Source organism: Notolepis coatsorum (assembly GCF_963971535.1).
Source record: "Notolepis coatsorum genome assembly, chromosome: 1".
Lineage (NCBI taxonomy): Eukaryota > Metazoa > Chordata > Actinopteri > Aulopiformes > Paralepididae > Notolepis > Notolepis coatsorum.
Genome location: NC_140165.1, coordinates 2,469,413 through 2,486,506, shown reverse-complemented (window position 1 = coordinate 2,486,506; position 17,094 = coordinate 2,469,413). Strand labels below are relative to the sequence as shown.

Sequence of the window (17,094 nt, the reverse complement as noted above, 5' to 3'; positions counted from 1 at the left end):
AGGGGATGAGGAGGGGAGGAGGAGGAGGGGAGGAGGAGGGGGATGAGGAGAGGATGATGAGGGGATGAGGATGAGGAGGGGAGGAGAGGATGAGGAGGAGAGGATGAGGAGGGGATGCGGAGGAGGGGAGGAGGAGGGGATGAGGAGGAGAGGAGGAGAGGATGAGGAGGGGATGAGGAGGAGGGGAGAGGAGGAGAGGAGGAGGATGAGGAGGAGATGAGGAGGATGAGGAGGAGGAGGAGGAGGAGGAGAGGAGGGGATGAGGAGGAGGAGGAGGAGGAGGAGGAGGAGGAGGATGAGGAGGAGGATGAGGAGGAGGATGAGGAGAGGAGGAGGATGAGGAGGGGATGAGGGAGGAGAGGATGAGGAGGAGGAGGAGGATGAGGAGGAGGAGGAGGAGATGAGGAGGAGAGGATGAGGAGGAGGATGAGGAGGAGAGGATGAGGAGGAGGAGGATGAGGAGGAGGAGGTGGAGGAGGAGGAGGAGGAGGAGGAGGAGGATGAGGAGGAGGAGGAGGTGGAGGAGGAGGAGGTGGAGGAGGAGGAGGAGGAGGAGGAGGATGAGGAGGAGGAGGATGAGGAGGAGGTGGAGGATGAGGAGGAGGAGGAGGAGGAGGAGGTGGAGGAGGAGGAGGATGAGGAGGAGGAGGAGGTGGAGGAGGAGGAGGAGGATGAGGAGGAGGAGGAGGATGAGGAGGAGGAGGTGGAGGAGGAGGAGGTGGAGGAGGAGGAGGATGAGGAGGAGGAGGATGAGGAGGAGGAGGAGGAGGAGGTGGAGGATGAGGAGGAGGAGGAGGTGGAGGAGGAGGAGGAGGAGGATGAGGAGGAGGAGGAGGTGGAGGAGGAGGAGGAGGATGAGGAGGAGGAGGAGGAGGATGAGGAGGAGGAGGTGGAGGATGAGGAGGAGGAGGAGGAGGAGGAGGATGAGGAGGAGGATGAGGAGGAGGAGGATGAGGAGGAGGAGGAGGAGGAGGAGGAGGAGGAGGAGGAGGAGGAGGAGGAGGAGGAGGAGGAGGAGGAGGAGGATGCCGAGATGCCTCAAACGGCCGCTCCTCTCTGACTCCCCTTAACGGCTCTGTGTGGCCGGATGTGAGAGCGAGTGAAAGGTCGTAGGACACACTATATATAATAATAATAATAATAATAATAATAATATAATAATAATAATAATAATAATAATAATAATAATAATAATAATAATAATAATAATAATAATAATAATAATACATTCGATGTATAGTGCACTCTATAACCAACCAAATCTCAAAGTGCTACAGGGTAAAAACAGACTTTAAAAACATAGGCAATTAAAAAACAAGACATAAAAGCATAAAAAAGAGATAAAAACACACAAGGCATGTATAAAAAGGTTAAAACGAAGGGCGTCTAGGTGGTGTAGTGGGCAAGGCACTCTCCACCAATGTGGAGACGCTGGGTTCGCATGTTCGAATCCAGCGCTCCACATTGTTTTCAGTTTAGCTGGTCGTCCGCAGTAATACACATTGGCCGTATTAGGGGGTGGGAAAGCTGATGGGTGGGGATCGGGCGTTGTGGACAGCGACTCCTACAGGTCGGTTGGTGCGCCTGCGCAGTAGAATCAGGAAGTGTCGGGGGCAGCGTGAGCCTCCCACGCGTTACTCCTCGCCACTGAGATCGAGCTGTGCAGGTGAAAAGATGCGACTGCTGTTACCTCAAGTAGCGGAGGGGACTTGTGCTATGTATGACTTAGTCCACATTGCAGCCGGCTTGTGGGAGGCAAGAAACAGCGTCCGTGACAGGGGAGGGTTGAATTGGATGATACGAAATTGGGATGGGAGAAAAATATAGAAAATGGGAGAAAAAGTGGATAAAAAAAAATAAAAAATTAAAACGAAGGGAAGGCGTTCGTGAAGAGGTACGTTTTAAGTCCTCTTTTAAAGGAAGCATAATCCCATATATATAGGGGATAATATTTAGGGCCTAACTTGCCGGGTTTGAACAGTAATTGCATTTTTAGGCCACTTTGGTGACGATGAGGGTGATGATGGTGGTCATTGCTGTCAATAGATTGGATAATAAAATCTTTCCTTGCCAAAAAGATTATAATCCAGTAGCCATATATATATATATATATTAGTGCTGTCAATAGATAAAAAAAAATTATCTAATTAATCTCACAATTTTCTGTAATTAATCTAGATAAAAAAAATCGCATTTTTCTACTTAAGACCGAAGCTTGTAACAGATATTTACTTGAGTAAAAGCGTGGAATTAATGTAAAATCAACACAAAGAAAGTATATTTAGATTCAAAGACTATTTTAATAGCTTCCTTTGAATACAGTGTCTTTCCTGTGAAATACAAATGTTCAACAAAACCGTCAACATTGACTCAGCTTTAAATACCTCTCTCTTATATCCGCGGCGCTAAGATTGAAGATTTTTCACTCCATAGATTAATCTAGATAAATTTATTTTAATGCGTTAAATAATTTAAATTAATCTCCAAAGTTAAAGCATTAATTTTGATGATATATATATATATATATATATATATTATATATATTTTTCTTTAATATATATATATATATATATATATATATATATATATATATATATATATATATATATATATATATATATATATATATATTAAAGAAAATCCACCTAATGAAATAATGAATAGAAAGTGAATTAGGGCAGTAACACAGCAACAGTACAGGCTGCAGTTTCCTCCACAGTCATGACCTCCTAAAACTGATGTCGTCTAGCTTGATAGTATTTGCACTGTATAGTATATTGTATATTATTATATTGTATAGTATATTGTATGGTAACTCAGTTACTTCTACTCTGCATTGAACATTGTACATATGTACATACTGAACACTTGTGTCTACGTACTTGACTTCTATTTTATACTTGCTATACTTATTTTATACTTATCTATTTTTGCCTATAGCACAGTCTCTGGAGCGTAACAGAAAGAAGCATTTTTGTATAAAAGTATTCTGTACTTCTGTATGACAACTAATAAAGAAACTTGAACTTGAAACTTGAACTTGATATGCAGCTAAATGTACATAGAGGGAGACAGTAATAATGATGATTAATCACTAAAATCAGTTATTTCAGTTCCACCATCAGTTACCACCTGATTTCCCCCAAGGGGATCAATAAAGAAATAACTTATCTTATCTTAGTTATAGGCTACGTATTCTAAGTTTTCTACTTCTAAAAGTTACAAAACATATTAGTTCCTACGCTTTGTTGACATAAGGTTCCCCATTTGTTCCCGAGTGCTTTAAACAGAGGCCTTGCACAGGATATGAGTGTAGTCATCTTTCTTCCAACATGGCTCCCTTTAACCTTTTCACTGCCACACGACAGAAGGTCAGCCCTTTACTATCACACAACCGACGGCGATGCTCCATCATTAGCTAACGATGCTAATGACGGAGCGTCGCCGTCGGTTGTGTGATGATAGTAAAGGGCTGACCTTCTGTATTGTCACAGTGAAAGGGTTAACCGGCTGTCGTGTGGCAGTGAAAGGGTTAACCATTGGTAACCACTGAAACACAACTCACGTGTGACTCGTTTACAAGTCACAACTCTAGCACCTTGTGGACTTCAATTGCTTTCACACTACACCTTTTTTGGGATATTAGAAAGACGACGCAGAGACCAGTATTATGAATGAATGACTGACTTTTATTTATATAGCACCCTTCACAGGACGAATGCACAGGGTGCTTTACACTACAGCTTAGTATAAAAAAAAACACAACAAAACAAAATCAGAAATAAATGACAACAACAGACAGCAGTTAAAAAAATGGTGAAACCAGATAAAAAAAAAAGTAGAATAAAAGAATTTGGATAAAATCATGAGTCACTAATTAAAACAAAACTATAGAAACAGTGAGGACAAGAAAAAGTGCCTATGTATGACCAAAGGCCTGTCTGAACAAATGTGTTTTTAGTTTTTTAAAAGAGTTTTCAGAGGGGGCAGTTCGCAGGTCCAGGGGGAGAGCGTTCCAGAGCCTTGGTGCCGTCACCTCGAAGGCTCGATCACCCCTTGTTTTCAGCCTGGACCTGGGGACCACCAGGAGGTGCTGATCGGCAGATCTGAGTGAGCGGGTGTTGGTGTAGGGATGGATGAGTTCCGTGATGTAGATAGGGGCCTGACCGTGGAGTGCTCTGAAAGTGAAAGTGAGGACTTTGAAGTGAATTCTATAGTGTACCGGGAGCCAGTGCAGGGATACCAAAATGGGAGTGATGTGACATGATTTGTTTGACCTTGTGAGTAGCCTGGCTGCAGCATTTTGGACCATTTGTAGTTTGTCTGTGGATGATTTGGTGACAGGTGAAAAGTGAGTTGCAGTAGTCAAGCCTAGAGGAAATAAAAGCATGCACGGATAGTTCTAGTTCAGAGTGAGATATGATGGTGCGCAGTTTTGCAATGTTTCTGAGGTGAAAGAAGCAGGTGCGTGTGAGTGTTTTGACATGTTTGTCTAGGTTCATGGCCTGGTCGAAGACAACACCTAGGTTTCTCAGATATGATGATGAAGGTAAACAAAAATGGTTCTCAGTCACTGGAAGCAACAACAATTTTGTTATGGCTGGGGAGATGTTGGAGTCTTCTTAAAGAGACATACACACATTAACCAGTCAAGCTGGTCACACTGAAAGTCAAGCTGTATAACATGATATCTCAACACAGATCTATAAGGACATGATAATATATTCCACGACACGTGTTACTACACGAGTTTTGAATCAGATGGACATTGAAATTGACGTGGAAACTCCGGATGTTGATCACTTGATCACTTTATTGGATGTACTGCTGGGACTCGGAGTTAAAGAAGACAGTTTGTTGGAACCTGACCGTGAAATAGAACAGCTATAAGTCTGATGGATGATTTGGATGCTGATATTGAAGCCGTAAGGAACGCGTCATTATGTTGAACTGACGGCAGCAGCGCAGAGGGTGAGTGATAAATCGACTAGAATAGATCACAGAGAGCGCCAGTGAAGTAGAGAAACTTCTATAAAGGACACTTTCGTATTATAACCCGACATTTGGACAATCCATTATTTGGAAAGTAGTTATTCTACACTTTGGTGTAGTGTATTAGTGTTGTAGTGTAGACTACAAAGAGTGACACGTTCAGCCGAACGCACAATTGGAGGGGGGCTTCCCACCCTCCAGAACATTTACAACAAGCGGTGCAGGGGGAAGGCTAAGAGAATTATTAAGGACTCGAGCCACCCGAACAACTGCCTCTTTGAACTGCTGCGGTCAGGCAAGCGATACCGGAGTCTTAAGGCGAGCACAGAAAGACTCAGAAGAAGCTTCTATCCCCAGGCCATCAGGCTGCTAAACGAACAATAAACACTATGCAACAACCATGAAATGCACATAGCACACACACCCACACGCACACACTCACTTAAACAAACAACACACTGCAGCACCCACTCTCCACACTTTAGATCACACAAACACACTTTATATTTATTGATAAAGGATTTGCACTACAACTCGTACACCTACTGTAAATTGTACCTAAATTACACCTCATCCCATTTCTGCCTTGCACTATATAGTATTGTATATTAGTACACTGCATAGTATTGTATATTATATGGTAACTCAGTTACGTCTATTCTGCATCGAACATTGTACATATGTCTATACTGAACACTGTGACCTCATTTCTTTTTTACTTCTAAATTACATGCTATACTATGTTATTTTATTTCATACTTATCTTGTCTTGCACAGTCTCTGGAGCGCAACAGTAAGAAGCATTTTGTATAAAAGTATTCTGTACTTCTGTATGACAACTATTAAAGAAACTTGAACTTGAACTATACAACTTGTATGGTCCGTTTTGTGACAGCGTCGCTGTCCATGGTGCTGAAGGTGCATTTATACTAGTGTATACAGCCTCTACAGTTGCACCACGTGATACAACGCAGCAAGATATAACACAGTTTTTTCCCCGGGGGGGTGGGGGGGGGGGGGGTATGGGTATGGGCCTGGCCTGGCCTGCCTGAGTCAAATTCCCGGTAGGAATTATGGTCCCAGTCCGCGACTGCTGTAATCTGTGTGTCTGCCTGTAATCTATGTGTCTGCCTGTAATCTATGTGTCTGCCTGTAATCTATGTGTCTGCCTGTAATCTATGTGTGTGGCTGTAATCTATGTGTGTGCCTATAATCTATGTGTGTACCTATAATCTATGTGTGTGCCTATAATCTATGTGTGTGCCTATAATCTATGTGTGTATACACACTCTAGTATCTACCAAAAAGCTGACATCTAACATTCTATCTCATACTATCAATGTATTTAGCCAGCTACTGTACCCGTTTAGAAATGTGCTGCTTTGTCTGCCAGCGTTGTAGACAGGTCATTTCGACCTATGTCCCTCAGAATCCTACAGGTGACAGACACACCATCTCCATGGGTCTGCCATATCTTATCCACAACGTCACGAACTGGGGAGTCGGGAGGAAGATCAGCAGGTGGTATCACTGAAAGGCTGTCCTCACCAGCCTGAGTGAGGTGCCATATGAAATCCTTTAGTTGCTTTTCAGTCAGCTGGTGCAGATGTTTGAACAACACGACTGGCGAACCCATTTTCATCTCTGCAAATAGAAAAACAAAATAATAAAATGTAAAATAATAAATAAACAACTATTATATATATATATACTATATACTACGACTACTATACTTGTTATGTCCCACCAAGCCACGGACTGATATATTTCAAACTGGCTTCGCGTCTTGCTTCGCCTATTGGACTATGCCCGTGCCTATGGCGCACATTGAAAGACCTTTTTCATGCACCTTACATCTCAGTTGGACTACATACTGGTAAGGAGGAAGTGGAGGTCATCCATCCTAAATGCAGAGTCATACAGCACATTTGACTCTGTAGGCTCCGATCATCGTGTGGTTTCTGTGAGGCTGCGCCTGAGGCTCCCTAACGAGGGCTCGGCCCGACTGGGAGGCCTTCGCAAGAAGCTCCAACCTCCAGGCCAGCTACACGGCGGTGGTGAGAGGCCGCCGACACCTGCTGTCCGAGGAGGAAGAGCCTCAGAACACCTACGGGTGATTTCTCACCCCCAACGAGGAGGCAACAAGGAGATGGGTGCCAACCAAGGGGAGACGTAGAGCCTCTCCTAGGTCAAAGCAGGCCGGAGGTCATGCGGGCGCGGGCACAGGTGGAGGAGGCACGTGGCAGCTTTGAGGGAGAGTGGACCACGGAGAGTCCAGAGGTGCTGAACAACTGTTCAAAGCCTACGACAAGCTCAAAGGGGAGGAATTGATGGAGAAGGTGAGAAAGGTGGAGGCAGTGCATGGCGAACGGCAATACAAGGAGTCATGGAAGGTCATAAACGAGATGAGTGGGCACAAGAGGTCGAGGGAGGGACAACTAGCAGGCTGCAGCCCAGAGGAGAGGGTGACCTCCTGGTTCACCCACTTCCGGGATCTGCTAGGCACCCACCGACAGTGGAAGGAGCCGAGGAGGAGATACCTGCAACCGTCACAAATCTCGAAATTGACGATGGCCCCTTCACAGCTATGAAGTTTGCTGCAGTGAAGTCCACTTTGAAGCAGGGAGAAAGCGCTGGGCCGGACGGCCTCCCCCCAGAGGTCCCTAGTAACTGCGATCTTGACGGCATCATACTGAAGATCTGCAACCAGGCTCTGACAGAAAACATCAAGCCCGATATATGGTCCCTCTCCAACATCATCCCGGTGCCCAAGTCTGGAGATCTGTCTAAGCCAGACAATTATCGTGACAACCAAAATGGCTCTCGGCAGGGAAGGTCCACCGTAGCCCAGATCTCAGCCTTTAAGGAGGATTATCGAGGAGGTGAAGAAGAACAACCTGTCAGCGGTCCTGTGTTTTTCAAGAAGGCATTTGACTCAATACAGAGAGGCAAGAAGATAAGAATCCTTAACCTCTTCCGCCCGTGCGGTCCGGGGCCGGACCGCAAATGACATCACGTCATAAATCAAGGTCGCCAGACTGTCTGACATAATTATCGTTTATTTTTTTCAAATGTATTCAAGAATAAACATCATAATAACCATGTCACAACAGCAGTTATAATGCATATTTGCATCAATACGTTTGTTTACCAATAGGTTAAAGTGTTATTAGTGAGATTTTAGTTTTTGAAATGTGTTTGTGCCATTTTGAATAAGCGGCCCACGCTGAATGATGGAAAATGTAGTCATTTTGAGAAGAGGACATCCAGAACTTTCAATGAGCGTTGGAATTTTTCAAAACGACACTTCCCAAAGGCCTCTAGCTTTCTTCACGCAAATTACTTCCTGCTTATTATTTTTCATTTTTCTTATTACTCTGGATTATATACCACAAAACTGAACGTTATTGGCATATATTGGAGCGCAGTTAGTTTGTCTCCCCTATTTTGAGCATTTAGCAACCATCCGATTTGAAATCAGTTTCAAAATGGCGGAGCTCTGGCAAGAATGAAAAACCTACTGTACATACAGTAGATTATTATCTGTTCTTATGCACGCCTGGTGATACTAAATCCAAATTGAACTCGGCCATTTGAAAGATAAGATTTGGCCCAATCCATAAATGTGCAAATTGGCTATAATAAAGTAATTTATAGGCCTGCTATTCTATAATAATATTTCTAATTGCATTGGTCCGGATGGGAGAATTCAGTATTGTATCTACAAAACCTTCTGTTTAATCATCTTCCCTTTATTCATTTCCTTAGATTTTTGTACACGTGATCTCAAGAAGGTACTGAACGAGCTCAGTGGCAGTTTTTCATGTCTGGGCATTTTTAGCATGGTGTTATTCACTGTCAAAAATGCAAAGAAAAATCATAATTCATATTCTCCTTTGTTTCATCACAATTTAAGCAAGCCTAGTAATAGACACAATATTTCGGACACTGGGAATACATTCACTGAGGTCCATAGATGTCGCTAGATACTAAGAACATGCAAATGGACTTTGAAAAAGTGGAGCAATATTTAACTTAATTAGGTATGTATTTTAGGCGGATTTTCAGAAAATAGGGCTCCGGGCTTAAGAGGTTAAGGCCTACGGGGTCCCTCCCAACCTACTCCGGGCCATAGAGGCCATGTACATGGGCACAAGAGCCAAGGTGGTAACCCCGGATGGCAACAGTGGGGAGACTTGAGGGGAGGAGAGAGGCAGGAGGAGATGTGAGGGGAGACGTGAAGGGAGGAGAGAGGCAGGGGGAGACGTGAGGGGAGGAGAGAGGCAGGGGGAGACGTGAGGGGAGGAGAGAGGCAGGGGGAGACGTGAGGGGAGGAGAGAGGCAGGGGGAGACGTGAAGGGAGGAGAGAGGCAGGGGGAGACGTGAGGGGAGGAGAGAGGCAGGGGGAGACGTGAGGGGAGGAGAGAGGCAGGGGGAGACGTGAGGGGAGGAGAGAGGCAGGGGGAGACGTGAGGGGAGGAGAGAGGCAGGGGGAGACGTGAGGGGAGGAGAGAGGCAGGGGGAGACGTGAGGGGAGGAGAGAGGCAGGGGGAGACGTGAGGGGAGGAGAGAGGCACAACTTATTAGGTCGGCAAAGTGGCCCGTCGCGCTGGTGGGCAAATAGTTTTTCTCAATTTTTTTACATTATCCCAAATTAAGGGGATGGTGTAGTGTTTTGATTGATTAAATATATTGATCAAAAGTGTGTGGGTCTATTCTTTTTCTCATTATACTATCCACTGAACTGTTTTATGTGTAAAACCTCAATCTTTAGAAAATGGTACCAGCATCTTTAATATTGCAGGTTTGGAATCACAAGGTAAAGCGTTTTTGATACATACTGCATATCATCAAGTCAAGTCAAGTCAAGTCAAGAGTTTTAATTGTCACGGCATACAAGTATACAATGAAATGCGGTATATGGTATAAATTCACATTCAAGTATACTAATGCACCAATATTTGACTCATATGTTTAGGTACATGTGTAAATGTCAATTTCAGAGAGATTTTGTCTTCACGTTCTTTTTTACATTTTTCGTTTTTTTGTAATTTCCATACATATACATTTATGGCCCCTGACAAAATTCGGCAGGATATCTTGCGGATACATTTGAACCCAATGTCCATGATGGTATTGTCTATGGAAAAATGCATTCAGAATATAGTCCCCAGACGTAGGAACAAAAATCATTTTCTAGACACTTTTCAGGCTTCACCTTGAACCACCTTTCAACTGGTTAAAATTGTATAACTGGTTTAAGTCTTACAACTGTTTAAAGTCTAATAACTGGTTAAACAAGTCTTACAACTGGTTAAAGTTGTATAACTGGTTAACGTCTTACAACTGGTTAATATCTTAAAACTGGTAAAAGTCTTATAACTGGTTACAGATATACACAGAGATACACTACACGACCAAGGTACCCATGTACATGTCAAAATACTTCCCAAAGGTCAGTGAATACCACGATCACAACACCAGAGGGAGCTCCACAAATCATGTAAAACCCAGATTCGGCTCAAACAAGGGACTAAACACGTTTCGCAATTATGCCACATCAATGTGCAACGCCCTACCCAAAGCTGTAAAGGAATGTGAATCACTACCCACCTTCAAAAACACTCTCAAAGAACACCTACGGGAGACTGCAATTCAAAACTGGCCCCTACAAATGTCCTAACCCAGTTGTACAATAAAGACCAACGTACCCAACCCCCCCCCCCCCCCCCCCCCCCCCCACCTCCAATGTACAACCCCACCCAACCCCACCCCACCTACCCAACCTCCTCCAATGTACAGTTTCTATGTCAAATGTATGTCAGTATTCCAATGTACAGTGTCCCCCCCCCTACCCAACCCCCCCCCCCCCCAATGTACAGCCCCACCCCACCTACCCAACCTCCCCCAATGCACAGTTTCTATGTCAAATGTATATACACTCTTTTTTTGGATTTTTTTTAGTATCACAAACAGTACTGTATTTGAAAATCTGGTATGTCATAAATGTATAGATGTAGCAGTACTGTCTATCTGTATGTCATGTGTGTCATATGATGAATTGAAAATGGGGGACCCTGATGGAAACAAGACGAAAGTCTTTCTCAGGTCTGCATCCTCTTAACAATTGTATGTATTGAGCTGTACTGTACTGTACCCATTCTGCAATCTGTTAATAAAGTTTTCAATCAATCAATCAATCAATGGTTAAAATCTTAAATTGGTTTAAGACTTCCAACTGTTTAAAGTCTTCCCACTGGTTACACTTTAAAATACCGGTTAAGCAAGTCTTATAACTGGCTACAGCCAAGAAAGAAAGAAAGAAAGAAAGAAAGAAAGAAAGAAAGAAAGAAAGAAAGAAAGAAAGAAAGAAAGAAAGAAAGAAAGAAAGAAAGAAAGAAAGAATAATCAGGTATTCATGCCACATCAATAATATTCTAGTATCCTACATAATATATATTATTATTATGTAACTAATATATATATATATAATTAAAAGCTATCATAGTATAAACAACAGTAGCATGTAGAGAAAGAGATGTGGTCTCACCAGTTGGACAAGTCCCTCCCGTGCTGTTCCTGCTCCTCGGTGGGGCGTCTGCATATTTCTTCATCAGTTCTTTATCTTTTTTGTGGAACAGGATGAAGATGTGAACATATTTACTGAAAACTGCTGAACATTTTCATTCACAAAGTGGAATCATTTGTTGAAACAAATTCAATTGTTGATCTTACATTCTTATGTAATTATTAGGCTATTCCATTAGAGCACTAAGACTTCACATCCACATTTAGAAGAGCAGGGTAAAAATAGATCCTATATAGTTCTAATAGTTTCCCTCTGATATCTTCTCACAGCACATCTAACTAGAAACGTCGTTTGGTAACTTTGTGTTTCATTACAAGAAATCTACCAGCAGGCGGCTGGGTGGCGCAGCGGACATTGTGCTCGTCACCAACGCAAGAGACACCGGTATCAAATCCGACTGTCGGCGTTGCCTCCGGCTTGGGCCGGCCGTCATACTGACTCAATTGGCAGAGTCAGCGGGAGGGGAGTCGATGGGTGGTATTCTGGTCGTTGTAAAACAGCGACTCCTACAGGTCGGTCAGGGCGCCTGCACAGCAAAGACAGGAAAATGGCGGGGGCAGTAGTGTGAGCCTCCCACACGTTACTCCTCGCCAATGAGAGTCCGCGCTGGCAGGTGAAAAGATGTGACTGGCTGCCTCCACATGTATCGGAGGGGACATGCGATGGGCTTCTATCCTCCCTACGACCGGCCAGTGGGGGGCACATGCGAGCAACAATCAAGACAGGGGAGGGGAGAATTGGCACGGCTAAATTAGGATGGGAGAAAAAAATTTAAAAGGAGGAGAAAAAAGGGCGGCTAGGTGGCGCAGTGGGCAAGGCGCTCGCCACCAACGCAGGAGACGCCAGCTCTCGGCGTTGCTACCAGCTTGGCTGGTCGTTCATACTAATACAATTGGCAGTATTAGGGGGTGGGAAGCTGGTGGGTGGGGATCGGACGTTGTGGACAGCGACTCCTACAGGTCGGTTGGTGCGCCTGCGCAGTAGAATCAGGAAGCGACGGGGGCGGCGTGTCCCTCCCACGCAGACCCTCGCCGCTGAGAGATCGCGCTGTGCAGGTGAAAAGATGCGACGGCTGCCTCCTCGAGTATCGGAGGGGACACGTGATGTAAGGCTTCGTCCACATTGCAGCCGGCTTGTGGGAGGCGTGGTCTAACGACGTTCGAGACAGGGGAGGGTAGAATTGGACAATACGAAATTGGGGAAGAAGAAAAAATAGAAGATGGGGAGAAAAAGTAGATAAAGTGGATAAAAAAAATCTACCCAGAAGCCCTGGGTCACTAATACACCAATACATGTGGGGGCACCGGGACCGGCGGCTCACAGGGGTTGCATTCCCGTCGCCGTGCATGGCGCGCGCGGGCTGTTTTGTGTTTTTCCTTCGGTCATGGCGTGCTTTATCGGGGGGGTGCGTCTTGGATGGGGATGTGGCAGGTAGGGATTGATGTGTGGTTTTTTGGGGGAGGACTGACTGTTCCCGGGGGGGTTCACATGCCTTCGAGCGACATTGTACTTTTGTACATATTTTATGCCATTATTAAGTCTGCACGTTTACATTGCACTACTTTATTGTCTTTTATACCTATTCTTATGTGTGCAATTTATGCATTGTTTTTTTTATTCTGTTAATCTGTGTGCTGATTTTATGCCTATGTTCATTTTATAGATAGTTATTAATATGTATTATATTGTAGAAAGGTGTGCATTGAATTGTCTATAAAGTCTCGATGACATTGAAAATTAGGGTGACCTCAATTGTCTTTTCGAGTATAAATAAAGGTTGATGATGATGTACACTATTGTTTAAACCCAACACACAGTATTTATCTAGGCAGAAGTCCTGGGTCACTGATACACCAATACATGTACACTATTGTTTAAACTAGTGCTGTCAGGCGATTAAAAAAATGCATCTAATTAATTACAGGATTTGTAATTAATTAATCTAATTAATCACATTTTAATCGCATAACCATTTTAGGCCTATATTCTATAATCATATTTCAAATTGCATGTGTCCGGATGGCAGAATTAATTCAGTACTGTATCTACAAAACCTTCTGTTTAATCATCTTCCCTTTATTCATTTGCTTCGATTTTTCAGGTTTAGTCAATTTTAGCACAGTGTTATTCACAGTCAAAGAAATTAAATAAATAAAAGAATTTAATTGATATTCTCATTTCGTTCATTACAATTTACTCAAGCCTAGTAACAGACAGTATTTCTAACACTGGGAATACATTCCCTGAGATCCATAGATGTCCCTAGAATCAGATACCAAGAACATGCAAATAGACCATTTAAAAAAAAAAGTTTGTAAATGTTTATTCTATGTTATTATGGAATGAATGAATTAATTTCAAGAAAATGTTCATAACGCGATAATTTGCTGTGTAATTAATTAATCTAATTAACGCGATAAACTGACAGCCCTAGTTTAAACCCAACATTCAATATTTATTCTGTCACAGTCGGCTTCAACCTCTTAAAGCTTAGCACTTTTTAGCTCTTATCTCCACAATTGTGTACACTGCTGAATTGGGGTCTTATGGCTACATATGTGGACACTTATACTGCCATCTGGTGGTGTCAGAAGAGTATAACATACAATGGTAAAAGTTCAAGATGGTGGCGAATAGGAGGGAAGATTCAAGTGGCCACTCCAGACACAAACATCGACCAGGTAAGAAGTCATGCCTTATTTTATGGCGTATTCTTTTTTTTATCCACTTTTTCTCCTTCTTTTCTATTTTTCTCCCATCCCAATTTCGTGTATCCAATTCTCCCCTCCCCTGTCTTGAACGTTGCTCGACTATGCCCCCCACTGGTCGGTTGTAGAGAAGATAGAAGCCTTGCATCATGTGTTCCCTCCAGCACACGAGGAGGCAGCCTGTCACATCTTTTCGCCTGCCAGCGCGGACTCTCATTGGCGAGGTGTAACGTGTGGGAGGCTCACACTACCCTCGCCACTTCCTGTCTCTGCTGTGCAGGCGTCTCCCAACCGACCTGTAGGGGTCGCTGTCCACAACGTCCAATCCCCACCCATCGACTTCCACCCGCTGGCTCTGCCAAATGAGCCAGTACGACGGCCGGCCCAAGCCGAAGGCAATGCTGAGACTGGGATTCGATACAGCTTGGGCCTTAGGAGGTTAAAACAGTGTCTTTGTCCTCCAGATCCTCTCACACTTACCAAGCTGACGAGCTGATTCTGATCTTCTCTGGTTCTGCTCCACCGTCTCCTTCCCTAGGTACTGGGTAGATTTCCACTCTTACAAACAGAGAGGTTAGTTCTATGTTTTAATACTTCATCATATTAACATATTGTATACAGAGTCAAACCACAGCATTCACATAGAGAACAAATATCAGTTTCGAGACAATATTAATATCCAAGATCACTGCCTCCAGAGAATAGCAACATTCGGTTTGTCATCAGGACTGAAAACAATCTGGATCTGATCATTCCATTCAAATCTTTACCAAATCAAATTAAGATCAGCAGGAAGGATCCACCACGGTTCATGAGTTTGTTTAGTCAGTGGCGTACACGTTACTGTCACTGCTGAAATCTAACAGATAATTAATGATAACTTTTAAATAGACTCTGCCTGTCTGACCTACAGTACCACAGGTGTGGGGTAGTGTGCTAATGGAGCAGACCCAGTGAAACTAAAACGTTCCTAGAGGTCTCTGTTTGACTGCATTACAGATCCTGCCTTTAAAAGTAATTTAGAACCTAACAGGTTGGAGGAATTACTGCTGTATATCTCAGCTGCTGTCTCCTGTGTTCTATCATACTGTCACTATTCTCAGAGGCTGATCAGAAACCACATGCTGATATTCAGGTTCGGAAAGGTTTTACATGTGATTAAATCTGGTGATCCAAGTGTCTCCAATAGCTACCCTCAAATCCTAGCATTTCAGATTCTGTGCTAACTTGAATTCCAACTGTGCACCTAATTTCACCATAATGCATGAAAACAGGAAGGCATATTTCAAATGGACCGGAACAGCAAATAATAATTCATATACAAATGATAGTTTATATTGTTAAAGTGCAGTCTCGATAAATGTCTGCTATCTATCGTTCGTAATGAACTGACGGAAGCCCTTGTCCATGCAGCATCAACAAGTATCATTGAAGGAATCTATGTTTTTCAATGTGTATATAATGTAAATATCTGGTGGATGACAGCATCTGCTATTAGATCTCACATGAGGAAGACAGTATTTAGTGGTGTGTGTTTTCAAGTTAGACTGGGAAGCCACAGTGCCATGGGCTGGGCTCCGAGGTCGTCGGCAGGTTTGTAATATCATAACAACTGATATACACTGGTGGAGGAGGTTTGGTCAGAGCTATGGGGAGAGTTCGACATCGATAGAAGAGGACGTTTAGTGTGTTAAAGGTGACCAGCCGTTGCCATGGTAGTGTATCACGTAGTAACGAGAAGAGGGGGCGGGGAGAACGTTATGAGAATAGACGGGGGGAGGAAGGGAATATGCCACATCATCGCTAGCTTCGGCTAATATGGGAGGTTTTGGCCGACGACGAGGCCCAGAACCATTGGACTAATAGCATAAGAGACGGTGGAGAAGAATGAATTAAGACTGTTCAAGGACATTACAGAAAGAACTGTTTTCCATCTGGTACAGAGGCTTTGTTTATGGAATAAACAACGTTTATCCAAGAAAGGTACCACGTTTGCCAGTGTCGTTTCTTCCGACTACGGATGTACCAACGGGGGTTGATACAGTGTGAGACAGCTAATGAGATATCCAAGTAAAATGACACAACGCGGAGAGGCCAGTCACGGAGCAGCAGGTGACGAGTGGATTAAATGATTAAAGGCTAGAAACACTGTTATCTTACATCATGAACTACTGATGGAGGGGCCCTTGTCCACGCAGCATCACCAGGCATCATGAACTGATGGAAGCCCTTGTCCACGCAGCATCACCAGGCATCATGAACTGATGGAGGCCCTTGTCCATGCAGCATCAACAAGCATCATGAACTGATGGAGGCCCTTGTCCATGCAGCATCACCAGGCATCATGAACTGATGGAGGCCCTTGTCCATGCAGCATCAACAAGCATCATGAACTGATGGAGGCCCTTGTCCATGCAGCATCAACAAGCATCATGAACTGATGGAGGGGCCCTTGTCCATGCAGCATCAACAAGCATCATGAACTGATGGAGGCCCTTGTCCATGCAGCATCACCAAGCATCATGAACTGATGGAGGCCCTTGTCCATGCAGCATCACCAAGCATCATGAACTGATGGAGGCCCTTGTCCATGCAGCATCACCAAGCATCATGAACTGATGGAGGCCCTTGTCCATGCAGCATCACCAGGCATCATGAACTGATGGAGGCCCTTGTCCACGCAGCATCACCAGGCATCATGAACTGATGGAGGCCCTTGTCCATGCAGCATCACCAAGCATCATGAACTGATGGAGGCCCTTGTCCATGCAGCATCACCAGGCATCATGAACTGATGGAGGCCCT

At 44.0% G+C, this 17,094-nt stretch overlaps 1 long non-coding RNA gene across 1 annotated transcript; it reads right to left on the bottom strand.

Annotated features, from left to right (window-relative positions):
- Positions 1–3,668: 3,668 nt before the first annotated feature.
- Positions 3,669–16,880, bottom strand: LOC311234009. The gene is made up of 4 exons (XR_014620053.1): positions 16,450–16,880; positions 14,770–14,847; positions 11,543–11,617; positions 3,669–6,636 (listed from the first exon to the last, which is right to left on the bottom strand). It is a non-coding gene; the product is annotated as an uncharacterized lncRNA (long non-coding RNA).
- Between the last annotated feature and the right edge of the window lie 214 nt (positions 16,881–17,094).